The sequence below is a fragment of the Xenopus laevis genome, chromosome 8S, assembly GCF_017654675.1.
Source record: "Xenopus laevis strain J_2021 chromosome 8S, Xenopus_laevis_v10.1, whole genome shotgun sequence".
Taxonomy (NCBI): domain Eukaryota; kingdom Metazoa; phylum Chordata; class Amphibia; order Anura; family Pipidae; genus Xenopus; species Xenopus laevis.
This window is the reverse complement of record NC_054386.1, coordinates 2,565,211-2,591,157: the sequence shown is the minus strand read 5'-3', so window position 1 is coordinate 2,591,157 and position 25,947 is coordinate 2,565,211. Positions and strand designations below refer to the sequence as shown.

The window sequence follows — 25,947 nt, the reverse complement described above, 5'->3', positions numbered from 1 at the left end:
AGCCTATCAGCCACCATGTAGAAAACACGCCAGCGTTTTTTGGGACTTAGAAAAAATTTTGACTTTTTTTTAAACAATCCCTATCTACTCTATTGCGCTTCGCCTGGTCTGAGGTGGCGAAGGAAGTCTAGTGTAAAAGGTAGCGTTCAGTACACTGCGCAAGTTAGTGAATTTGCGTAGTTACGTCGCTAGCGAAGATTCGCCTGGCGTAAGGTTGCGAAGTAACACTAGCGAAACTACACCAGCGTTCGTTAGTAAATTTGCGCAGTAGCGAAAATGCCAAATGCTAGCGAATTAACGCTAGCGTTCGGCGCTTCGCGGCTTAGTGAATTTGCCCCTATAGACTCCATTTTATCCAAATAATCCAAATTTTAAAAGACAATTTCCTTTTTCTGTGTAATAATAAAACAGTAGTTTGTACTTGATCCCAACTAAGATATAATTAATCCTCATTAGAGGCAAAACCAGCCTATTGGGTTTATTTAATGTTTATATGATTTTCTAGTAGACTTAAGGTATGAAGATCCAAATTATGGAAAGATCTGTTATCCGGAAACCCCAGGTCCCGAGCATTCTGGATAACAGGTCCCATACCTGTATAGCAATTGTTGGGTTGACTCAGTCTGAAGGCTTCTTTCCACTAAATTCTGTTTTAGCCATTGAACAATAGCACAGTGACTGTTACACCTCTGTTGTCATATTCCAGATAACAGGATAAAAACGTAAGTCGGTATGGGGAGTTAGGAAATTAAAGGGTTTTTTAACCTTTGAGTTACTTTTCATATGATGTAGAGAGTGATATTCTGAGACGATTTGTGATTTAATTATTTGTGCTTGTTGGGTTATTTAGCAGCTTTCCAGTTTCCAATTTCAGCAATTTAGTTGCTGGTAGGGTTGCCACCTTTTCAAAAAATTTCCACTGACCGGTGGTGGGGGGCGGGAACAAAAGGGGCGGGCCGTGACATAAAAGGGACAGGACATGACATAAAAGGGGGTGGAGCCACTGTGTCAGAAGGCAGAGAAAAGGTACGTTTTGAGAGGATTGGGGGCAGGCCAAAGGCTTTTGTTAGGGGTATTACAAATTTACCAGCAGCTACATTGCCAGTACATTTGTAATACTGGCCCCGGCATTGGCAGGTGTTTTACGGGCTAGGCTGGGTCAAAATTACCATAGCAACCACACATTGATTTGAATAAGAGGCTGGAACAGTGTGGGATTGGCCCATAAGGATATCAGGAAAACCCAAATAACTGATTCCAGTACAAACAAAATGTAACAAAATAACTGCCATTTGCACAAATCCTGCATGTAGAGAGACATGATGTCTGGTGAGTTTAATAGAGTGACCTCTAATACATCTTCTAGGCAAAAGGAGTCCCCCTATAAGATATATTGGATCTAACTGTCAAACAAAATCTAACAAAATAACTGCCTTTTGCACAAATTCTGCATGTAGAGAGACGTGATGTCTGGTGAGTTTAATAGAGTGACCTCTAATACATCTGCTAGGCAAAAGGAGCCCCCCTATAAGATATATTGGATCTAACTGTCAAACAAAATCTAACAAAATAACTGCCTTTTGCACAAATTCTGCATGTAGAGAGACGTGATGTCTGTTGAGTTTAATAGAGTGAGCTCTAATACATCTTCTAGGCAAAAGGAGCCCCCCTATAAGATATATTGGATGTAACTGTCAGTGAATATCTGACACCCAACTTCTGCATGAAGAGAGAATGAAGAGAAACAGATGCTGAGAGAGGAATAGTGAAGAAAAACTTGATTATTTCAGAAACAATGCAGAATATTTAATTGATTGTATTTAGAAAGTTTCTTATTTCAGTATGAAGAAGCTTCTATTAAATTTAAATTTTTCGATAGATTTATCAAGGGTCGAATTACAAAGTGATAAACACTTTGAAATTCGAGCATCGAATGGCTTTAATTCGACTTCGAAAATCGACGTTTTTTTCACCGAATTTGACCATTTTGCGTCAAAGTAAAATCGTTTGATCGAAATATGAAAAATCTTCGACTTCAAAAAACTTAGAAAAATGCTGTAGAAGGTTCCCATAGGCTAACATAGCACTTCGGCAGGTTTAATTTGGTGACTTATTGAAATCGAAGTTTTTTTTAAAGAGACAGTACTTCGATTATCGAATGGTCAAATATTCAAAGATTTTACTTTGAATCGAATTTGAAGTCGAAATCGTAGTATCCTATTTGATGGTGGAAGTATCCAAAAAATTACTTAAAAGTAAACGTGTAGATGTACAGATAGAAAATGCACTTGTTTTTGTGACTTGTTGGGTTTTGGCCACTGGATGGCAGTATACACTTTATTCATCTCAGCGGCTGTGATCAGATAACCGGCTAGTGCTTGTGCTCATAACTGACATCTGTAGTGATCCTGCGGCTATTGGGCTCCGATAAAGATTTCAGACACTGGAAGCAATTTAATCATTACCTTTAGGCCACACTGGACGTTTTGGGGAGATTTGGTCGCCTGGCGACTAATCGCCTGATCTTTGCGGCGACCAATCTCCCCAAACACCTTCCCAGACTCTGCGCCAGCTAAAATGAAAAAATGCTGCCACTTATCACATGCGGCAATTCGTTTTCCGAAGTCGCCCGAAGTTTCCTTGTGAGGCGACTTCGAAAAAACAATCTGCTTCATCTCTCTAGCACCTTCTGTTACAACCAGGATATTACAAATAAACTCAATGCTGAAATTTGCATTTGTTAAGGCAACATCTAATGGTTACGTCTCTGAACATTTAGTTTGATTCTGTTTTAAAATATGCGGCCTTGGGTTTATTTTTGTCTTTTTATTCGTATCAAGTATTTATAGAGCGGATACATATTCTGCAGCTCTTTATACACTTATTCACATGTTTATTTCACTAGTAGTTACCATATAAACATGGATGGGTGTTACAAATCATATGCTTTAAAGGAGAACCAAACCCTTAATTATAAAAAAACCCTACCTCCCTACCCTACATAGACCCCCTGCTCCCCTCCAGCCTTCAGTAAATGCCCCTGACACTTTCATTACCTCTCTTTGCAGATTTAGCTCAGTGGAGCTCACGGCGCCACCTTCTTCTCTTCGGTCTTCTTCAGGAAGTAAGTGTCGTATAGGCGCATGCGCAGTCGGAGCAGTCTTCAGGTTTTTGACAACTGCGCGTGCACCAAATTTGACGGAAATTGCCAAAGCCTGGGAAGAAGACCCGAAGATTACTGAAGAGCCGGAAGATGGTGCCCGTGAGCTCCGCTGTGCTGAATCTGCAAAGAGAGGTAAGTAAAGAGTTAGGGGCATTTACCGAAGGTAACAGCTAGGCTGGGGGGGGGGGAACTCCACAAAAACATAAATTGAGCTTTTTGAAAAGTAAACACAATTTCAAGCAACTTTGCAATATACATCAATTAAAAAATATTCCGATTTTTCATGATTTTTAATGGTTTCTGACAGTTCCCTAAGCCCAGCCCCCTTCTGATCTGTCTGACTACTTTACTGAGCTGTCTGACTACTGTTACTTTGTATCATCTGTCCTCAGCCTGCATCCTCCAAACCCCACAATTCCCTGCACATGTGATTTCAATAAGGAAAGGAACATCCCAGTGCAGTGCATTGTGGGTTATGTAGTTCCTGCATGCTGCCTGTAAGTACAATGTGTAACATCAGTGTTTAGTCCCTCCTTCCCTGCCAGGATTTCAAATGATGCAGAAAGAGAAGAACTGTTACACAGCTGGATTTCAGCATAGAAAATGCCATTTATTCAGACTTTTTGAAGAAACAGGTAACTGTGATGGTATATTAGGGGTTTCTGTGTTATGTGGGCCTCTTTATCTAATTTTGGTTTGGAAGCCGGAGTTCCCCTTTAAAATTTCAGGAGATTGGGCAGTGGGAGTGGGAATATCAATATACTTAGTAGAGGTGTGAGGTCTTACAGATCGGGAGAGTAAAATGGAAGAGTTGTGTTGACAGGACCAGGGTGTGGAGGGCTTAAAGCACTTTGTAAGACAAATAAATAATGCTATTTGTATGCTGGGTGCACTCACTGTAATGCTCTGGCACATTTAGACATTTCTAGGAATGTTCATTAGATCCGTTTTATATTATTTACCAGCGATCACTCTGCATCTGCGCCACACACCATTGATCACAGACTGAAGTGCACCAATGCCACTGGGATACTCTTATATTTATTATTCGTTAAGATAAATAAGAAAACACTTTTTTTTGAGAAATCGGTGCAGTCTGGTAATTCTGTGTTTTGCTGGAATCAGTTGGAGTTGTAAGAGTTGTACTGTAACACGTAGGGATGCGCCAAATCCACTATTTTGGATACGGCTGAACCCCCGAATCCTTCGCGAAAGATTCGGCAAATACCGAACCAAATCCTAATTTGCATAGGTGGGAAGGCAAATTAATTTTTTACTTCCTTGTTTTTTGACAAAAAGTCACGCCTATAATTTGCATATGCAAATTAGGCTTCGTATTCAAGTTCGGCCGGGCCAAATCCAAATCGAATTCTGTCCAAATCCTGGATTCAGTGCATCCCCAGTAGACAATAGCAACACTAGGGGGCCGATTCATCAAGGGTCGAATATCGAGGGTTAATTAACCCTCGATATTCGACTAGGAATTGAAATCCTTCGACTTCGAATATCGAAGTCGAAGGATTTAGCGCAGATGCTACGATCGTACGATCAAAGGATTATTCCTTCGATCGAACGATTAAATCCTTCGAATCGAACGATTCGAAGGATTTTAATCCAACGATCGAAGGAATATCCTTCGATCAAAAAAACTTAGGAAAGCCTATGGGGACCTTCCCCATAGGCTAACATTGACTTCGGTAGCTTTTATCTGCCGAAGTAGGGGGTCGAAGTTTTTTTTAAAGAGACAGTACTTCGACTATCGAATGGTCGAATAGTTGAACGATTTTTACTTAGAATCCTTTGATTCGAAGTCGTAGTTGAAGGTCGAAGTAGCCCATTCGATGGTCGAAGTAGCCCAAAAAACACTTCGAAATTCGAAGTTTTTTTACTTCGAATCCTTCACTCGAGCTTGATGAATCGGCCCTAAATATTTTTGCTACTCTTTCCTTCGGGCAAGAACTAGAGGCGCATAAAGCGGAAGCCGAGGTTCTGCCTGACCGTCAAGCGGCTCCTTGTCTGACACACGTTTTCTCCGTTTGTGTTAAAAACTTTCTTTGTGTGAGTGTAATTCAGTCATCATAGTCATTAGTAAAGATATTTCCTTAACAGGGACCATTTCTATGCCAAATCCCTTCTCTCCAGGCTTCATTGTTTGAACTGTAGAGCTGTCAAGTCATTGAAGTCTTTAACACTGGCAGCACCTCAGCAACCTGCGGAGAACCGAGAACAGAATCAGCAGCCGGTTGTGTAACTCATTCAGTGTCATTGAATAGCGCAGCTGTCCATCCAAGGTTACTGAGACAACAGTTGTTGCTTTTGGCTTTTGTGTACTCTTTGTGGGCTTTATTACAATTCCAGTCTTTCAAAATGTCATTGCTGTGTAACCGACTTATTAGCTGTCTGCTGTCATATAAAAGCACTGGATGTGGGCCAGATCGTTCTTGCTTCCTAATATCACCTCAACGCCATAGACTTTCTGCCACTGCAAGGGGTATCTTTGCTCACAAACAAAACCGTTTTCTTTTAAGTAATTCATCTGACAGTTGTGTAGGTATAGGAAGAGATGTATTATATGGGTTGGATGCTGTGAGCTATTTAGATCTTTCATACCTTCGGTGCTTGGCTTAAAGGATGAACATTGAATTAAAAGAGAGTGAAAGAAAAATCACTGGAGGTGCCAATCTGTCAGACACCCCTTTATACGTATCTGTCAGCCGATATTCTGCTTGTTTACAAAAAATGCTTGGGGGTACTTTCTGCTTAGATGTCATCTCCTTGCCTGTTCCTAAACATCTCCTGGGCTCTCTGGAAGTGGAGGAATGCTGAATTCAGAAATGTGCAAAAGCGTTGCACTCTAGTACATCGGGCTGGTGAGTTTTTGAATGGAGTGTAATAAAGTGTCATAAAATTATCCGTCCCAATGATCTCTAATTTTTTTTTCCAGTTTTTCTAACGTTTGCTTCAGTTCCTTGAATGAATCATATACATTTTTTGAGATTATGTTTTTTTGAACTTTGGGGGCATCTTAAAGGAGGACTATCTCAAAAAAAAAAAAATTTAACATAGGCTTCAGCATACTGAAATACAAAACTTTTAAATACAATCAATAAAAAATTCTGTATTGTTTCTGAAATAATCAAGTTTATGTTCACTATTCCTCTCTCAGCATCTGTTTCTCTTCATTCTGTCTTCATGCAGCAGTTGGGTGTCAGATATTCACTGAAAGATACATCCAATATATCTTATAGGGGGGCTCCTTTTGCCTAGAAGATGTATTAGAGCTCACTCTATTAAACTCACCAGACATCATGTCTCTCTACATGCAGGATTTGTGCAAAAGGCAATTATTTTGTTAGAGCTCACTCAAATAACTGATTCCAGTACAAACAAAATCTAACAAAATAATTGCCTTTTGCACAAATCCTGCATGTAGAGAGACATGATGTCTGGTGAGTTTAATAGAGTGACCTCTAATACATCTTCTAGGCAAAAGGAGCCCCCCTATAAGATATATTGGATCTAACTGTCAGTGAATATCTGACACCAAACTGCTGCATGAAGAGAGAATGAAGAGAAACAGATGCTGAGAGAGGGATAGTGAAGATAAACTTCATTATTCCAGATAAAATGCAGAATATTTAATTGATTATATTTAGAAAGTTTCTTATTTCAGTATGATGAAGGCAGGTATTTTGTTGTTGTTTAAGGAGGGTGCTGATTTTTCTAAACAAAGATTTTTAGTGAAGCAGTATTCAGTTGTCTGAAATTAAATAAAATGTGAAAAACTGGCTGTGAAAAACTTTGGGTACCCTTGTAATTTTGCTAATTTGAATGCATGTAACTACTCAATACTGATTACTGGCAACACCAAATTGGTCGGATTAGCTCGTTAAGCCTTCAACTTCATAGGCAGGTGTGTCCAATCATGAGAAAAGGTATTTAAGGTGACAATTGCAAGTTGTGCTTCTGTTTGACTCTCCTCTGAAGAGTGACAGCATGGGATCCTCAAAGCAACTCTCAAAAGATCTGAAAACAAAGATTGTTCAGTATCAGGGTTTAGGGGAAGGCTACAAGAAGCATCTCAGAGGTTTAAACTGTCAGTTTCAACTGTAAGGAATGTAATGAGGAAATGGAAGGCCACAGGCACAGTTGCTGTAAAACCCAGGTCTGACAGGCCAAGAAAAATCCAGGAGCGACATATGCGGAGGATTGTGAGAATGTTACAGACAAGCCAAAGATCATCTCCAAAGACCTGCAAGAAGATCTTGCTGCAGATGCAGGTGTATCTGTACATCGTTCTACAATTCAGCACAATTTGCACAAAGAACATGTGTATGGCAGGGGGATGAGAAGCCCTTTCTGCACTCACACAAACACACTCGCTTGTTGTATGGAAAAGATCATTTACACAACACACAGGCATTTTGGAACAAAGAGCTTTGGACTGAGGAGACAAAAATTGAGTTATTTGGGCATAACAAAAATCGCTTTACATGGCGGAAGAAGAACACGGCATTCCAAGAAAAACACCTGCTACCGACTGTCACATTTGGTGGAGGTCCCATCATGCTGTGGGGCTGTGTGGCTAGTTCAGGGGCTGTGCGGCTAGTTCAGGGGCTGTGTGACTAGTTCAGGGGCTGTGTGGCTAGTTCAGGGACTACTGGGGCCCTTGTTAAATTCGAGGGTCGGATGAATTCAACGCAATATCAGCAAATTCTTCAGGATAATGTTCAAGCATCAGTCACAAAGTTGAAGTTCCGCTGCAGGGGTCGGATATTCCAACAAGACAATGACCCTAAATACACTTGGAAAAAGACATTTATGCAGAGGGACAAGTACAATATTCTGGAGTCTCCCGACTTGAATATCATGGAAAATCTATGGGATGATTTGAAGCAGACTGTCCATGCTCGGCAGCCATCACATTTAACTGAACTGGAGAGATTTTGTATGGACCAATGGTCACAAATAGCCACATCCACAATCCAGACACTCATCAAAGGCTATAGGAGGCGTCTAGAGGCTGTTACATTTGTAACTAAGTATTGATGTAATATCTCTGTTGGGGTGCCCAAATTTATGCACCAGTCTAATTTAGTTATGATGCATATTGTATATTTTCTGTTAATCCAATAAACTTTATGTCACTGCTGAAATACTACTGTTTCTATATGGCATTTTATATATTAAAAGGAAGTTGCTACTTTGAAAGCTCAGCCAATGAGAAACACAACTCCAAAGAATCAAGAGGGGTTCCCAAACTTTGTCATATGACTGTATAATGGAGGAAAGTTACAGCATGACAGAATTGCACTTTGCTCAGTTATACTCTACTGACATTTGATCTGGCTTCTCATAATGTCCAAAGGCCAATAGCAACGCAAAACGTATTCATTTACTTTCATTTAGCTCAGAAATTTATGTACATTGACTATTGTAGTAATCAGGAAGCGCAACATCTCCGGAAAGTTTACTTCTGTGCCTTAAAGGGATACTGTCATGGGAAAAAAAAATATTTTCAAAATGAATCAGTTAATAGTGCTGCTCCAGCAGAATTCTGCACTGAAATCCATTTCTCAAAAGAGCAAACAGATTTTTTTATATTCAATTTTGAAATTTGACATGGGGCTAGACATATTGTCAATTTCCCAGCTGCCCCCGGTCATGTGACTTGTGCTCTGATAAACTTCAATCACTCTTTACTGCTGTACTGCAAGTTGGAGTGATATCACCCCCTCCCTTTCCCACCCCAGTAGCCAAACAACAGAACAATGGGAAGGTAACCAGATAGCAGCTCCCTAACACAAGATAACAGCTGCCTGGTAGATCTAAGAACAACACTCAATAGTAAAATCCAGGTCCCACTGAGACACATTCAGTTACATTGAGAAGGAAAAACAGCAGCCTGCCAGAAAGCATTTCTCTCCTAAAGTGCAGGCACAAGTCACATGACCAGGGGCAGCTGGGAAATTGACAAAATGTCTAGCCCCATGTCAGATTTCAAAATTAAATATAAAAAAATCTGTTTGCTCTTTTGAGAAATGGATTTCAGTGCAGAATTCTGCTGGAGCAGCACTATTAACTGATTCATTTTGAAAAAAACATGTTTTCCGATGACAGGATCCCTTTAAGAACAGCCCCAGTTAATTAATTTCATTTTTACCAATCAATAATAATATTCAAACTATACAAGAAGATTGCATATGTAGTTAGTCCCAATCAATATTTGGACAGATGGTAACACAGGGTCACTGCTGCTAATGTAGAATGTTTTTAGCTTTGCTCCACATTGTAGAGAGACCACGGCAGATAAACAGAGGTTACATTTATGAGGAATTTATCAGAAATCTTGTACACAGTGGGGAGTTGTCACTTGCTCTTTACGCTCAATGCTGTGAACACTTTATTGAAAATGATTGCTTTTCTTTGAAAGCACATCAAATAACTTCCTCCATAGCTGTGCGCTTTGCTCTATCGAGGCTGAGTAATAGAAACAATAAATATTTGAAACATACTGTACTCCTTGAAGATGGCACCATACGACTTCAGGCTCCTGAGGAAGGACAGTAAACAATCAGCTTATCAAATCCTTGTTTCCCTTACCTGCCTGCACTGTAATCTCTTTACATTAAAGGGATACTGTCATGGGAAAAATTTTTTTTCCCAAAATGAATCAGTTAATAGTGCTGCTCCAGCAGAATTCTGCACTGAAATACATTTCTCAAAAGAGCAAACTGATTGTTTTATATTCCATTTTGAAATCTGACATGGGGCTAGACATATTGTCAATTTCCCAGCTGCCTCAAGTCATGTGACTTGTGCTCTGATCAACTTCAGTCACTCTTTACTGCTGTACTGCAAGTTGGACTGATATCAACCCCTCCCTTTCCCCCCCCCCCAGCAGCCAAACAACAGAACAATGGGAAGGTAACCAGATAACAGCTCCCTAACACAAGATAACAGCTGCCTGGTAGATCTAAGAACAACACTCAATAGTAAAAACCCATATCCCACTGAGACACATTCAGTTACATTGAGAAGGAAAAACAACAGCCTGCCAGAAAGCATTTCTTTCCTAAAGTGCAGGCACAAGTCACATGACATGGGGCAGCTGGGAAATTGACAATATTTCTAGCCCCATGTCAGATTTCAAAATTGAATATAAAAACATCTGTTTGCTATTTTGAGAAATGGATTTCAGTGCAGAATTCTGCTGGAGTTGCACCATTCATTTTCCGATGACAGGATCCCTTTAAGGGGCAGATTTATCAAGGGTCAAATTTCGAAGTAATGGGAGTTTGTTTTTCCCATAACTTCTAAATTAGAATAAAAAAAGACTAATCGAAATGTATTAAAAAAAATCGAAGTTTTTAACTTCGGGTGAATAGACTGTATTCGGATAGTTTGAAGTGAAGTTTTAGCGCATTCGATCAAATTTCGAAACAAAGTATTTGCCCCAAAAATGTCCACCAAATGACTCCAAATAGGTTCTAGGAGGTCCCCCTTGGGCTAAAACAGCAATTTGGCAGGTTTTAGATGGAGAATGGTCGAAGTTTTGAAGAGTACATGATAAATTCTGATATTTGAATAGTCCTTTTTTTTTCCAAATTTGAATAGAATTTTGGCCTGTTTGATAGTCGAAGTACATTAATTTCACTTTGAATTTTCACTTCAACCCTTGATAATAAATGTTTGAAAAAGACTTCAGATGCAAGCAGTAAATATTCAACCAAATACTACCCAAAGATCGAATTATTTTACAGGACACAAATGAGGCTGTAGAACCCCATGAAGAGGATGAACAAGTGTCATTGGGATTCTCCAGAAGGAAAACAACTTCTAACTGAGATCGCTATGAAGAAGCTGAACTGAACTATGAAGAAACTGAGAAGGAGTCAGAATCTGAAAGTAAAGTGCTTCAAAGAGGAGCCGATTATAGTGTCCTCCTTAGTTCAGCGGGTTAGTAGTCAGATCTAGGGATGGGCGACTTTTTTAGCCTTGTTTCGCCCAACAATTACGCCCATAGACTTGTATGGTGTTGTGCGTCAAACTAAAAAAATGTGCGTCAAAAAATTTTAGCGCGCAACAAAATTTTTCCGATGCCCATAGACTTTAATGGGCGTCCGCGACATTTCGCCGGCGGCAAATTTTTGGCGAAACAAAACGGGTCAAATTCGCCCGTTCCTAGTCAGATCCTTTATAAAACTATATTCTTTTTTTCACAATTGGTCTGTGCATATTCTGGAGCCTTTCCTGGTGGGATCAAGGTGGATTTATCTATACAATTATTTATTGTCCTGAATGAATTGTGCATTCTTGTTGCAAATGTGTGAGCATTAAGAAGGAAGTAAAGTCTAAAATAGAATAAGGCTAGAAATGCTGTATTTTGTATACTAAACATAAACATGAACTTACTGCACCAAAAGCCTAATCAAACAAATGATTTATGCTTTGCAAGACCAAGACCATGCACATGCTCAGTTTGGTCTGGTCTTCAGTTGGAAGGATAAGTTTAAGGATCATCATAAATGATCAAAACAGCACAAGTCAAATAATATCTGCCAGAAGCCGATACAAGACTGATTAATAATCAGAATATACAGACTGCACTGGGTCTGCGGATACAAAGCTCTACACAGTCACCGGCTGCTTTATAGGGAAACAAACAAAGCTGCTTGAGTTCTGGGAAGTAAGGTGGGGCTCCCCTGCTGTTTGAATGAATGATTTCCTGCAAAGCAGTTAGGGACCAACTGAAGTTTCCTATCCACAGCTGTCAGAGCAAGTAAAACAAAGGGGGAATTTCACTGCATACAGTCAGGTTTCTTAAAAAAACGGTAGACATTTTTTATTTAAAGTATATTGGAGATAGATTTATTTTTCATTAAAGAAAGTAAAAATGCGATTTTATTTTTTGCCTTTACATCCCCTTTAAATGGCTTTACCTAATTGCTTGCCATGGGCTCAAGGGATTTTAAAGGAGAACATGTCAATTTCTTTGAGAAAATATGCTGCCCTGTATTGGAAAGTGAAAATCTCATAAAAGCCACAGGCAAACAAATATATTATACTGTCATTAAATACAATGTTTCCAATGTGTCATAATTACTGTAACTACGTTTATAGAAAGACATCTTTATTGGCTAAACTAAAATAATCATAGCGAGCTTTCAGAACATTTTAGTTCCTTTTTCAGCTTGCTATGATTATATTAGTTTAGCCAATAAAGGTATAACCTTTATACCTCCTTTTGTTATTTTTTATTTCAAAAGGGTTGCCCTATAGAAAGACATCCAAACATGCCTACACTAGAAATTAAAATATTTATATACTGTGTATATAATCATGCAATATAGCACCTTAACAGAAATAAACTCTAAATTAACGTGTTTCTTTATAAAAGTGTGTTTTTCATATATATATATATATATATATATATACAGGTATGGGACCTGTTGTCCAGAATGCTCGGGACCTGGGGTTTTCCAGATAATGGATCTTTCTGTAATTTGGGTCTTCCTGCCTTAAGCCTATTAGAAATTCATTTAAACATTAAATAAATCCAATAAGCTGGTTTTGCTTCCAATAAGGATTAATTATATCTTAGTTGGGATCAAGTACAAGCGACTGTTTTATTATTACACAGAAAAAGGAAATCGTTTTTAAAAATTTGGATTATTTGGATAAAATGGAGTCTATGGGAGACAGGCTTTCTGTAATTCGGAGCTTTCTGGATATCGGGTTTCCGGATAAGGGATCCTATACCTGTATTTATTGAAATGGGCAGCCCATATTGAGCTTGGTCAGTCACAGCATTTATTGGCCTGCCACGGAGAACAAATATAGATTGCTTTTCCTGGAGGGAAACAGATGATGATATTTATATTAGGGATGCACCGAATCCACTATTTTGGATTCGGCCGAATCCCCGAATCCATCTTGGAAGATTCGGCCGAATACCAAACCGAATCCGAATCCTACTTTGCATATGCAAATTAGGGGCGGTAAAGGAAAAAGTGGAAAAAAAATTGGTTTACTTCCTTGTTTCGTAACAAAAAGTCACGTGAAATCCCGCCCTCCCCACAATTTGCATATGCAAAGTAGGATTCGGTTCGGCCAGGCACAAGGATTCGGCGGAATCTGAACCCTGCCGAATCTTGGCCGAATCCCGAACCGAATCCTGGATTTGGTGCATCGCTAATTTATATTGCCTGGTGTGAGAGTGTAAGGGGCCGATTCATCAAGGGTCGAATATTGAGGGTTAATTAACCCTCAATATTCGACTAGGAACTAAAATCCTTCGACTTCGAATATCGAAGTCGAAGGATTTAGCGCAGATAGTACGATCAAATGATCGAAGGATAATTCCTTCGATCGAACGATTAAATCCTTCTAATCGAACGATTCGAAGGGTTTAAATCCAACGATCGAAGGAATATCCTTCGATCAAAAAAACTTGGAAAGCCTATGGGGACCTTCCCCATAGGCTAACATTGACTTCGGTAGCTTTTAGCTGCCGAACTAGGGGGTCGAAGTTTTTTTTAAAGAGACAGTACTTCGACTATCGAATGGTCGAATAGTCGAACGATTTTTACTTCGAATCCTTCGATAGTCGTAGTCGAAGGTCGAAGTAGCCCATTCGATGGTCGAAGTAACCCAAAAAATACTTCGAAATTCGAAGCTTTTTACCTTCGAATCCTTCACTCGAAGTTAATGAATCGGCCCCTAAGTGTGTGAAGATAAGTCAACCTACTAGTTTTGGGATTTGATAGCAAAGGCCAGTTGATAGAAAACTCAAAATTTTAGTTTATCACTTTTTATGTTACTTGCTAAATTAGTTATTTTAAATAGAAAAGAGTCATATACATGTAATGGCTTGAAGGTGGTAGATAATAAACAGAAGTCTGTGTTTATATCAACTTAAACAGAAGTTAAAAGAACAAATCATATGAAATATCTTTGTATAATAAGCAGAAAATGCAGATAATTTACAGCCATACTATTAAACTTCACATCTTTTAAATGTCACTCGTATCTATGATTACAAGCTATTAAATTATCATTTTTTATTCCAGATTGAGGCTGCATGATTACTTTTTCCGAAAAGGTTCTCTAAACGCTTATCTGTGTGTTTGAGAACATTGGTCTGTTTGATCAGTAGCCCCAAGACATTTTTAGAAACGAGGAGAAAAAAAAAAATGCAAAAACAAACATTGGCTTCTAGAGTTTTGTAGCAAAGTCAATTGACATAATTATATTTGCTCTTAACCTTATCAGGGAACTATCTCCTATGAGCTTAATTGTAATGGCGTTCAAGCCTTCTTTTTAGGGGAGAAAATGTGTAGAAACAAGGTACTGATCAAATACACAAGAGACCTCTCATCCAGGGAACGGGAAACATTCCATCTCTGGAGCTGATTGTGTTATTTTTTTAAATGAACTTCACTGTCAATAGGGCATTTTCAGCATGATCTTCAAGACTAAAATATTTATAGATCAGCTTAACCCTCTTGGCTTTCATATTTCTAGTTCATATTCCTTTGAATACTGTTTTTTTTAAATAAAAGAATACCTTATGTTATTTGGAAATGAATTTCTTCTTGTGATGCCCTAGATTTATTAATTTATGTTGCTTATATCTTCTGTTTGACTCTCCTCTGAAGAGTGACAGCATGGGATCCTCAAAGCAACTCTCAAACGATCTGAAAACAAAGATTGTTCAGTATCAGGGTTTAGGGGAAGGCTACAAAAAGCATCTCAGAGGTTTAAACTGTCAGTTTCAACTGTAAGGAATGGAATGAGGAAATGGAAGGCCACAGGCACAGTTGCTGTAAAACCCAGGTCTGACAGGCCAAGAAAAATACAGGAGCGACATATGCGGAGGATTGTGAGAATGTTACAGACAAGCCAAAGATCATCTCCAGCGCCGGATTTCAATGTGGGGCGGCCCTAGGCCGCGCGGTCCGACCAGGCGGCCGCACGGTCCTAGCGCCCACCTCACCTCCCCTTCCCAGCGCGCCGGCGTTTTCGCCGGCGCAGCTGCTGTAATTGAATGGGGACGCACGTGTCCCCACAGTGCGGCTGGGCGGCATGCCGTCCCTATTTTTTTGCCGCCCTAGGCCCGGGCCTATGCGGCCTTGCCGCAAATCCGGGCCTGATCATCTCCAAAGACCTGCAAGAAGATCTTGCTGCAGATGCAGGTGTATCTGTACATCGTTCTACAATTCAGCACAATTTGCACAAAGAACATGTGTATGGCAGGGGGATGAGAAGCCCTTTCTGCACTCACACAAACACACTCGCTTGTTGTATGGAAAAGATCATTTACACAAGACACAGGCATTTTGGAACAAAGTACTTTGGACTGAGGAGACAAAAATTGAGTTATTTGCTCATAACAAAAAGCACTTTACATGGCGGAAGAAGAACACGACATTCCAAGAAAAACACCTGCTACCGACTGTCACATTTGGTGGAGGTCCCATCATGCTGTGGGGCTGTGTGGCTAGTTCAGGGGCTGTGTGGCTAGTTCAGGGGCTGTGTGGCTAGTTCAGGGGCTGTGTGACTAGTGGAGGGACTACTGGGGCCCTTGTTAAAGTCCAGGGTCGGATGAATTCAACCCAATAGCAACAAATTCTTCAGGATAATGTTCAAGCATCAGTCACAAAGTTGAAGTTACACTGCAGGGGTTGGATATTCCAACAAGACAATGACCCTAAACTCACTTGGAAACCTACAAAGACATTTATGCAGAGGGACAAGTACAATATTCTGGAGTCCCCCGACTTGAATATCATGGAAAATCTATGGGATGATGTGAAGCAGACTGTCCATGCTCGGCAGCCATCACATTTAACTGAACTGGAGAGATTTTGTATGAACCAATGGTCAAAAATAGCCACATCCAGAATCCAGACACTCATCAAAGTCTATAGGAGGCGTCTAGAGGCTGTTACATTTGTAACTAATTATTGATGGAATATCTCTGTTGGGGTGCCCAAATTTATGCACCTGTCTGATTTAGTTATGATGCATTTTGCATATTTTCTGTTAATCAGATAAACTTTATGTCCCTACTGAAATACTACTGTTCCCATAAGGCAAGTTATATATTAAAAGGAAGTTGCTACTTTGAAAGCTCCAAAGAATTAAAAGGGGTTCCCAAACGTTTTCATATAACTGTATGAATCACCACTGAATTATCAGAATTAACCACTTTTTTTAATGAACTTTTGTGGTATCGCTGACATTACAGTTTTTTAATGATTTTGGGGACTTGTGAATGATGTGCTTTAATAGATTTAATGATTTAGGGTAGTTGACTTTCAAGGTGCAGCTTTTAACTTAATGCACAACGTTATTTTTGTTCATTTGTACAACCCCTCCAACTGTCCAGCCTGTTTATAGTTACGTGATTTTAGATCAGTAGTTCCCAAACTGTGGGGTTGTCCACTATGAGAAGGGAGCGGAATACTGAGTGGGGGCCAAGACCGAAAGCGAATTAGGTAAATATGTAAACATGGAAGTATTGACACCTGGGTCATATACTCTACTGAATCTTAAGGTGGCCATACACGGAGAGATCTCTCCCTTAAGGTGGGCGATATCGGGCTTAACCGATCGTGGGCCCTAGGGCCCAAGGATCGGCTCATAATGAAGGTTAACGGGCAGTCGGATCACGAGACCGCATCAACGAACAGAGGCAGCCGCGATCCAGCGGGATTATTAGTCCTGTCCAATTGGCATCTGCCCAACTTTTGGCCAGATATAGATCAGGGGAAGCCCGTTGGAGGGCCCCACACATAGGCCAATAAGCTGCCGACTCGGTCTGTCTGCAGCTTTTATCAGCCCGTGTATGGCCACCTTTAGATTGCAGGCACAAGAATAGATTTTACCACAATACCTTGAATCAAACTGCTTTTTGGTAATTTATTGCAGCAATGGTTGATACAATCTAACAGTTTATCAGCCCTTCATGAATCTCAGAGGGTGCAACTAGTTGGAGTTAAGGAACTCATTTATTACTACTGAATATTCCATGTAGGAGTATGTATATGAGCCATTCTGGGAAGAATCCCTAAAAATAAATGTCCCAACAAAATCTTATCAGCAGACTCTGAATTTGATTTTAATTGAAATTTTTTTTTCAAAATGAATCAGTTAATAGCGCTGTTCCAGCAGAATTCTGCACTGAAATCCATTTCTCAAAAGAACAAACAGATTTTTTTATATTCAATTTTGAAATCTGACATGGGGCTAGACATATTGTAAATTTCCCAGCTGCCCCAAGTCATGTGACTTGTGCTTTGATAAACTTCAATCACTCTTTACTGCTGTACTGCAAGTTGGAGTGATATCACCCCCCTCCCTTTCCCCCCCAGCAGCCAAACAACAGAACAATGGGAAGGTAACCAGATAGCAGCTCCCTAACACAAGATAACAGCTGCCTGGTAGATCTAAGAACAACACTCAATAGTAAAAATCCATGTCCCACTGAGACACATTCAGTTACATTGAGAAGGAAAAACGGCAGCCTGCCAGAAAGCATTTCTCTCCTAAAGTGCAGCCACAAGTCACATGACCAGGGGCAGCTGGGAAATTGACAAAATGTCTAGCCCCATGTCAGATTTCAAAATTGAATATAAAAAATCTGCTCTTTTGAGAAATGGATTTAAGTGCAGAATTCTGCTGGAGCAGCGCTATTAACTGATGTGTTTTGGAAAAAACATGTTTTCCAATGACAGGATCCCTTTAAATTAAACCTAGGAATACATGCAGCTGTTTAAGGGACAGGTTTATCAAGGGTCAAAGTGAAAATTTTAATTTTGAATTCGAATTTTTGAGTTTTTTTATGGCCAAAACTATCAAATTCGACTTGGGAATTGTTAAAATTGAAGTTTTTTTAAAAATTCTAATCAATTTTTGAAATTAATCATACACTGGCCTTTTAAGAACTCAAATTTGACTATTTGCCACCTTAAACCCGCCAAATTGCTGTTTTAGCATATAGGGGACGTCCGGGGATCAATTTGGAGTTGTTTGCAGCCTTCCTGACATTTGAATTTTTTTTCAGAGAAAAAAACTCGAATTAAATTTGATTTGAGTTTGCAGGTAGATCCTAATGACCTGAGTTTCAAAAATGTGAGTTTTTAATAAATTGCAACTGTTCGAATTTTGTTTTTAAAAAACTCCCATGAACCCTTGATAAACCGCCCCTAAATATACATATATGAACCTTAAAATATCTTACCTTATATGAAAGTTTCATAATGTTACTTCTTTCTTATTCGTCGGTTCATAATAAAAGTGTAGCGAAGGACGTATTTCCCCTCGGTGTAGCCCTGGTTTCCCTTTGATTTTGGAGATACTGAAAATTAAGAGAGACGTCCTCAGTTTATTGTTTTGTTACTTCATTTAACCTAGGTAAGCATGAAATTCAAACAGAAAACATATATTAAGCTAAATTATTTATTTGATCCTAAAAAAATTAGACCAGTTAATGATTTACTGCGTAGGCCCAGATGAAATAAGCGTGAACTGAAAATGTGTATGTTTGATTTATGTTCAGACTTCAGCTGTTTATAAACCTCAGGTGCATTGTGTTTTATTTAGCAAATTGCTATTTTTCCATTGGTGTTGTGCCTGTGCATCAATGGGTTAAGAGCATCTTTGTTTCTATTTGGCTGCATTTAGAGGACTCTGATTCAGTTCTCTGATTTCTCATTCCTTTTAGCCTGCCGTTACCCTGTGACATACATAATTAGATAGAGGCATAGGCAGAGGGTGATTTTCTAGTTTGGGGAGGCTAAAAGCCAAACAAAGGAGCATATCTGAATTCAAGAGTAGTGATGGGTGAATTTGTCCTGCAAATTTCTGGCGAAATGCGAATCTTGACGCCCGCGTCAATTCTGACGCTCGCATCAATTTTGATGCTGCCATTGAGGTCATTGGGCGTCTGAATAATGTTGGCACACAACGGTTTTGACGCAAGTGCCTTTTCCAACGCGTGCCCAAATTCACTGGGGAATTCGCGTTTGACGAATTTATTCGCCTGTCACTATTCAAGAGCTAATATGGGACACACACATGACCAAAAGTATCAGGACACAATTTAAAAATGCCTTCAGTTGGAACACTGTGCAGAACTGGACTTAAAGGTGCAATATTGTGTAAAACCAACTACAGTATGTTGTTGAATTGATGTGCTTTACATGTTTTTCCTTCTCAATATAACTGAATGTGTCTCAGTGGGACCTGGATTTTACTATTGAGTGTTGTTCTTAGATCTACCAGGCAGCTGTTATCTTGTGTGAGGGAGCTGCTATCTGGTTACCTTCCCATTGTTCTGTTGTTTGGCTGCTGGGGGGGAAAAGGGAGGGGTGATATCACTCCAACTTGCAGTACAGCAGTAAAGAGTGATTGAAGTTTATCAGAGCACAAGTCACATGACCAGGGGCAGCTGGGAAACTGACAATATGTCTAGCCCCATGTCAGATTTCAAAATTGAATATAAAAAAATCTGTTTGCTCTTTTGAGAAATGGATTTCAGTGCAGAATTCTGCTGGAGCAGCACTATTAACTGATTCATTTTGAAAAAAATTTTTTTCCCATGACAGTATCCCTTTAAGAAACCGTACAAACAGTTTTGAATAACACAAACATGTATTCATTAAAGATCTTAGAGTGTAAGCTGCTCTTGCTCAGGGAACAATAGGAATGACTAGTGTTGGAAGAATTTCTCTCCTGTGAAATTCACAAAACGGCAAAAAAATTTGCAGTTTCGCCAATTTTGATGCCGTGACAATTCCAAATGCATTAAAGTCAATGGGCGTCCGAATAATTTTGATGTGTAACAGTTTTTATTCACATTTTCGCCACAGGTTCTAAAATTTCTTCGCCAGAGGCAAAACGCGGAGATTCGCCGTGAATTCGCACCTGGTGAATTTTATTCGCCCATCACTATTGTCAGCTTTTGTAAATCACAGTAACATGCCAGCCTTGTATAAATAAAGGATAACAACAATCATTTATAGGGCCAGAATTATAGGTGCAGCTTTACATCAGTGCAGAATGCCATAGTCAAGAATTTTACTTACCGTATATACTCGAGTATAAGCCGTCCCAAGTATAAGCCGAGGTACCTAATTTTACCTCCAACAACTGTGAAAGCTTATTGACTCGAGTATAAGCCTAGGGTGAGAAATGCAGCAGCTTCTGGTAAGTTTCAATCAAAAAATTGAGGGTTTCTGCTCCCATTGGAGGTGCGAGCGTCTAGTTTTTGGACGACGACGACCATTCTTGGGTGCCGACGACTATTCTTGACGACTATTCTTGGTCGCCAGCGACTATTCTTGGATGCCGGCGACTATTCTTAGACGCTGGCGACCGTTTTTGCGATTGACCTGAGTATAAACCGAGGTAGAGTTTTTCAGCATAAGTAAACCTTTATAATAAGGGAATGTAAAACTGATGAAGGGGCTATTCTAAACACTTTTGTGATTTACATTCATTATTTATTATTTTTAGTGCAAGATATTAAAGGGATCCTGTCATCGGAAAACATGTTTTTTTCAAAACGCATCAGTTAATAGTGCTACTCCAGCAGAATTCTGCACTGAAATCCATTTCTCAAAAGAGCAAACACATTTTTTTATATTCAATTTCGAAATCTGACATGGGGCTAGACATTTTGTCAATTTCCCCGCTGCCCCTGGTCATGTGACTTGTGCCTGCACTTTAGGAGAGAAATGCTTTCTGGCAGGCTGCTGTTTTTCCTTCTCAATGTAACTGAATGTGTCTCAGTGGGATCTGGATTTTACTATTGAGTGTTGTTCATAATAATATGCTTTATGTGCCTATGTGCCACTGGGTACTCCTAAATAGAAAATTTCCATTTCAAAAAATAAGGGCCGCCCCCTGGGATCCTACAATTCACAGAGCACACAAACATACCATACATGTTAGGTCACATGAGCCAATTAACAGACAGAGTTCTGTCTTTTGCTTCCACACTTCTTCCTGTTACAGTTAGAGCTGCAGTATTTCTGGTCAGGTGATCTCTTCCTGTTACAGTTAGAGCTGCAGTATTTCTGGTCAGGTGATCTCTTCCTGTTACAGTTAGAGCTGCAGTATTTCTGGTCAGGTGATCTCTTCCTGTTACAGTTAGAGCTGCAGTATTTCTGGTCAGGTGATCTCTTCCTGTTACAGTTAGAGCTGCAGTATTTCTGGTCAGGTGATCACTGAGGCAGCACACAGACCATTACGAAATGGTGGCTCAAGGCAAGAGATGTAAAAGGGCAAGATTTACTTAATATATTCCAGTTTGGTAAGATTCTTTATTATGGTTAGAAAACCTTAACTGGGACCCCATTTACATGTTACATAATACTGTTAACTAAAATATTTCTTGATACCATGGGGTAAATTTACTAAGCGGCGAAAATTCATCAGCGACGGCTTCGCAGCCATTGCAATGCTTCACCAGGCGAAAATTCGCTCAGACAACGCTGATTTACCAAAATGCGAAGTTGCGTCCAGGAAGTTGAATGCTGGTGAATTTTCACTAGGATTACTTCTGCAATCAAAGCGAAGATGCGCTAGAGTTCAATTATGCCTAGCGTAACTTCGTTAGAGGTCTTCGCTCAGGCTAATTTGCATATGGCGGGCAATTAAAAAATACAATGGACGTATATGTTGCAGCAAATACATTAATTACACAAGTCTAGGGAACCTTAATAAAGACAATAGAGTTGTTATATTGCCCTACACATGAGCCCACTGTATAGTTTATGTGACATATGTTAGTACATGTATGGGGGAACCCCTTACCCAAAACTTTTTTAAAGGACTATATCAGACTATCACTCTGAAAAAAGGAAAAGACGCCAGCGATTTTGGGACTTTTTGCACTAAAAAATATGATGTAAGTGACAGAAGAATGAGGAAGATCTATTCACTCCAATGCACTTCTCCTGGTCTGAGCTGGTGAAGAGGTAACGCTCAGTAAAATTCGAACTTCATTGAATTTGCAGAGTAACGGCTGGCGATAGAGTGTGAATCAGCGCTAGCGTCTCTTTCGCTAGTGAAGTGACACCTGCGCTCGTTAGTAAATTGCCGATGACCCTGTTTGTGGAAACGCTACCATTAACCACTTCAGCCCTCGAGTAAATCCGCCCCCAGGTTCTCATGCAAAATTTTCATCCACCCATACGTCCAACAGCAACATTACACAGAGCGGTGACCATAAGATTATAGTAGTGTGACTTACATACAAAGCCCAGAGACTCTACACTAACTTGAGTTCCGTTTTTACCTTTTTTTTTTACTTCTTACTTGAATGGAATCATTTATATTGTGGCCGGTTCACGCGCTTGGCCTAATCTCGCTGTTTATTGCACCACTGCCAGAGCACATAATTGATTCTTATTGACTCAGCCCAATAAAAATGACATCAAGCTGCAACAGGTTTATTATGTTCTGGTTAATTAATTACTCAATCGGTGATATGGTTTAACATTTCCTTTCAGGAAATTAAAAGCTCAGGCTTCTGTTTTGCCAAAATAGTTCTTGTTTCGTGAGTTAATTTTTACTGAATGCCGTTTGCCCTTCATTGTACTCCACTTTGTTTTATTTGCTATTGTATCATTACAAGGAGTGTTAGCCAGTAGATGACTGAGCTTGAAGCTGTTCTGCGTTGTTAAACTCTCACTCCTTTTAGTCAGAAATCTAAATAATAAAGTGCCTATTCTTCAAAAAGCTACATCGAAACAGGCAAGATTTATATATATATAGATTTATATATTTATAAAAAAAAAACAAACAAAAAAAAAAACTTACTTTCAGAAGTAAAAGGAGTTTGGGAGCAGCACTAGCATGAAAAATGTTCTTGGGGTGCCAAACAAGTGCTGTGATTGGCCATTTGGTAGCCCCTTTGTGGATTGTCAACCTACATTGAGACTCTATTTGGCAGTACTCCTGGTTTTTATACAACCAAAACTTGCCTCCAAGCCTGGAATTCAAAAATAATCACCTGCTTTGAGGCCACTGGGAGCAACATCCAAGGGGTTGGGGAGCAACATGTTACTCACGGGTTACTGGTTGGGGATCCCTGATCTAAACCATATATTGGCAATGATGTTTTGAGAATTAATTCTGACAGTTGTACTCTGTGTCATCTTCTCCGGTGCTGCTTGAACTGTAATCTCTGCACAGAAAGTCAAGAGCCATCAGGATATTGGGGACGTGCCCATTGCTATTGGCTTTCCAGAGAGATGTGTTAGGGCCCTAGAGCTCATTACAGCCAGATCAGCTCAAGAGGAACAAGAGTCTTATTAGAGAGATGTTTGTTTTTCTGAGAAGACTGAAACTGTATTATAAGAGATGACAATATGTGTTTGCCCTTAAAGAGCTTATTTTAGCTATCGTGGGCCAAAGCTTGAACACTTGCCTTCTTTTTTTCTTTTATTATCAATCCAGGATGTGACTCATTGTGGTAGAAAATTTAAACAGAATGGAATACTGTTTTCACTTTTTTAAATGCAGTATGCACATATTAAATATTACACGTATATAACAAGTATTGTTAATGCTGATGGTGGTTGGGGCACTTTCAAAAATCACCAGGAAATGTTGCCTAACAGCCCCCTCAGTGACGCATCAGAACATGTCACTATTGGCACTATTCCGATGTTTTTGTGCTTTGAAGCTGAAAAGCTCCAATAGTGGCACTTTCTCCCAATAAAGTCAATGGACGGTGCAATTGGGATCTCCTTAAAGGGATACTGACATGGAAAAAAAAGTTTTTTTTCAAAACGCATCAGTTAATAGTGCTGCTCCAGGAGAATTCTGCACTGAAATCCATTTCTCAAAAGAGCAAACAGATTTTTTTATATTTAATTTTGAAATTTGACATGGGGCTAGACATATTGTCAGTTTCCCAGCTGCCCCCGGTCATGTGATTGTGCTCTGATTGGCACTTTTCCGATGTTTTTGTGTTTTGAAGCTGAAAAGCACCAATAGTGGCAATTTCTCCCAATAAAGTCAATGAAAGGTGCATAGAGGATCTCCTTAAAAGGATACTGTTATGGAGAAAAAAGTTTTTTTCAAAACACATCAGTTAATAGTGCTGCTCCAGGAGAATTCTGCACTGAAATCCATTTCTCAAAAGAGCAAACAGATTTTTTTATATTCAATTTTGAAATCTGACATGGGGCTAGACATATTGTCAATTTCCCAGCTGCCCCAAGTCATGTGACTTGTGCTCTGATAAACTTCAATCACTCTTTACTGCTGTACTGCAAGTTGGAGTGATATCACCCCCTCCCTTTCCCCCCCAGCAGCCTAACAACAGAACAATGGGAAGGTAACCAGATAGCAGCTCCCTAACACAAGATAACAGCTGCCTGGTAGATCTAAGAACAACACTCAATAGTAAAATCCAGGTCCCACTGAGACACATTCAGTTACATTGAGTAGGAGAAACAACAGCCTGCCAGAAAGCAGTTCCATCCTAAAGTGCTGGCTCTTTCTGAAATCACATGACCAGGCAAAATGAGCTGAGATGCTCCTACACACCAATATTACAACTAAATACACTTGCTGCTTCAGGAATGACATTATATATTGTACAGTGAATTATTTGCAGTGTAAACAGTGTCATTTAGAAATAAAAACTACATCATAAAAATCATGACAGAATCCCTTTAAGCTAGCTAAAAATGCCCCATTGACCCTCTGTTAGTTTGGCTACTTTTTGGGCTACATTTTGGACAAATTTAGCCCATGTAAAGCCATTCTGAAACTGTCAGTTTGCTGTGACTCCCCTACTTTGGAATTAGATCTCTGTTTTCTTTTCACTTAGGCCAATGGCACATATAACATTTCTCTGTGTTGACAGTTGATTTGCATTTATTTTAGTGACAGGAGGCATGGGGGGGGTAACAAGTCTTTCTCAACCAGCAAAAATACATCAGTGGAGACATCATCTCACAGTAAGGCAACTGCCTTCAAATTATTTATTTTAGTTGATTTTTCAGCACAAGCTTTTAAGGAAAATGGTTTATTTTGTACACCTATACATCAGGAATGGGCCCAATAGAGGTAAGGGAATGAAGGTTTTTGCTTAACAGGGGTTTAGTTCAACTTTAAAACACGGCACCCTCATATGGCATCATTGACGTACAATATAATAACTATTGCTGGTGGTGTAAAATCCCACTACATGGTCCAATCACCATATATACAAAAAGGAGTACAGTTGTACAGGTCAGGTGAGCTAGGGATAGTCAATCTAACCCCAAACCCCTCAATATTTTCAGCTTCAACTTGAGGGGTGCATACTAGACATTTCCAATTTATATTTTTAAAATGACATCACATATGACCCTAATTTTAATCTGTGACCTTTGAATTTGCAGTTATTCAGAATGGCTGAAATAATCAAATTTTCTATGTGGAAATACATAATATAATTGTCAACTTTGCACTCATGAATATTCGCTGTACCCTAAGGCCTATCTTACTCTGAAATACAGCCTCCCATATAATGGCACATTCAATAAATATATATATCTAATAATGACATCAATTCATTTCATGAGGGTCGAAGGATCGCACAGAATTAATGAGATTTTAACAAGCAAGATGAATCCAGGCGATTATTGATCTTCATTTATCTGGATCTAAAAGACACATTTTCTTCTGTGCCGTGAACAGTTTAATAACGGTAAAACGTTTCTTCCTTCATCCGTATTTACATTATGAAATTGCTTTAAACATTTAGCTGTCTG

The 25,947-nt window shown here is 39.4% G+C and overlaps 1 protein-coding gene across 2 annotated transcripts in view; it reads right to left on the bottom strand.

Annotated features, from left to right (window-relative positions):
- Positions 1-25,947, bottom strand: part of chrm5.S (cholinergic receptor, muscarinic 5 S homeolog) — an 82,514-nt gene that overhangs the window by 10,128 nt on the left and 46,439 nt on the right. For both annotated transcript variants that reach the window (XM_018232207.2, XM_041574935.1), the window contains exon 2: positions 18,411-18,527. The gene's annotated coding sequence lies outside the window, so the exon portion shown is untranslated. The remainder of the gene's footprint in view (positions 1-18,410; positions 18,528-25,947) is intronic.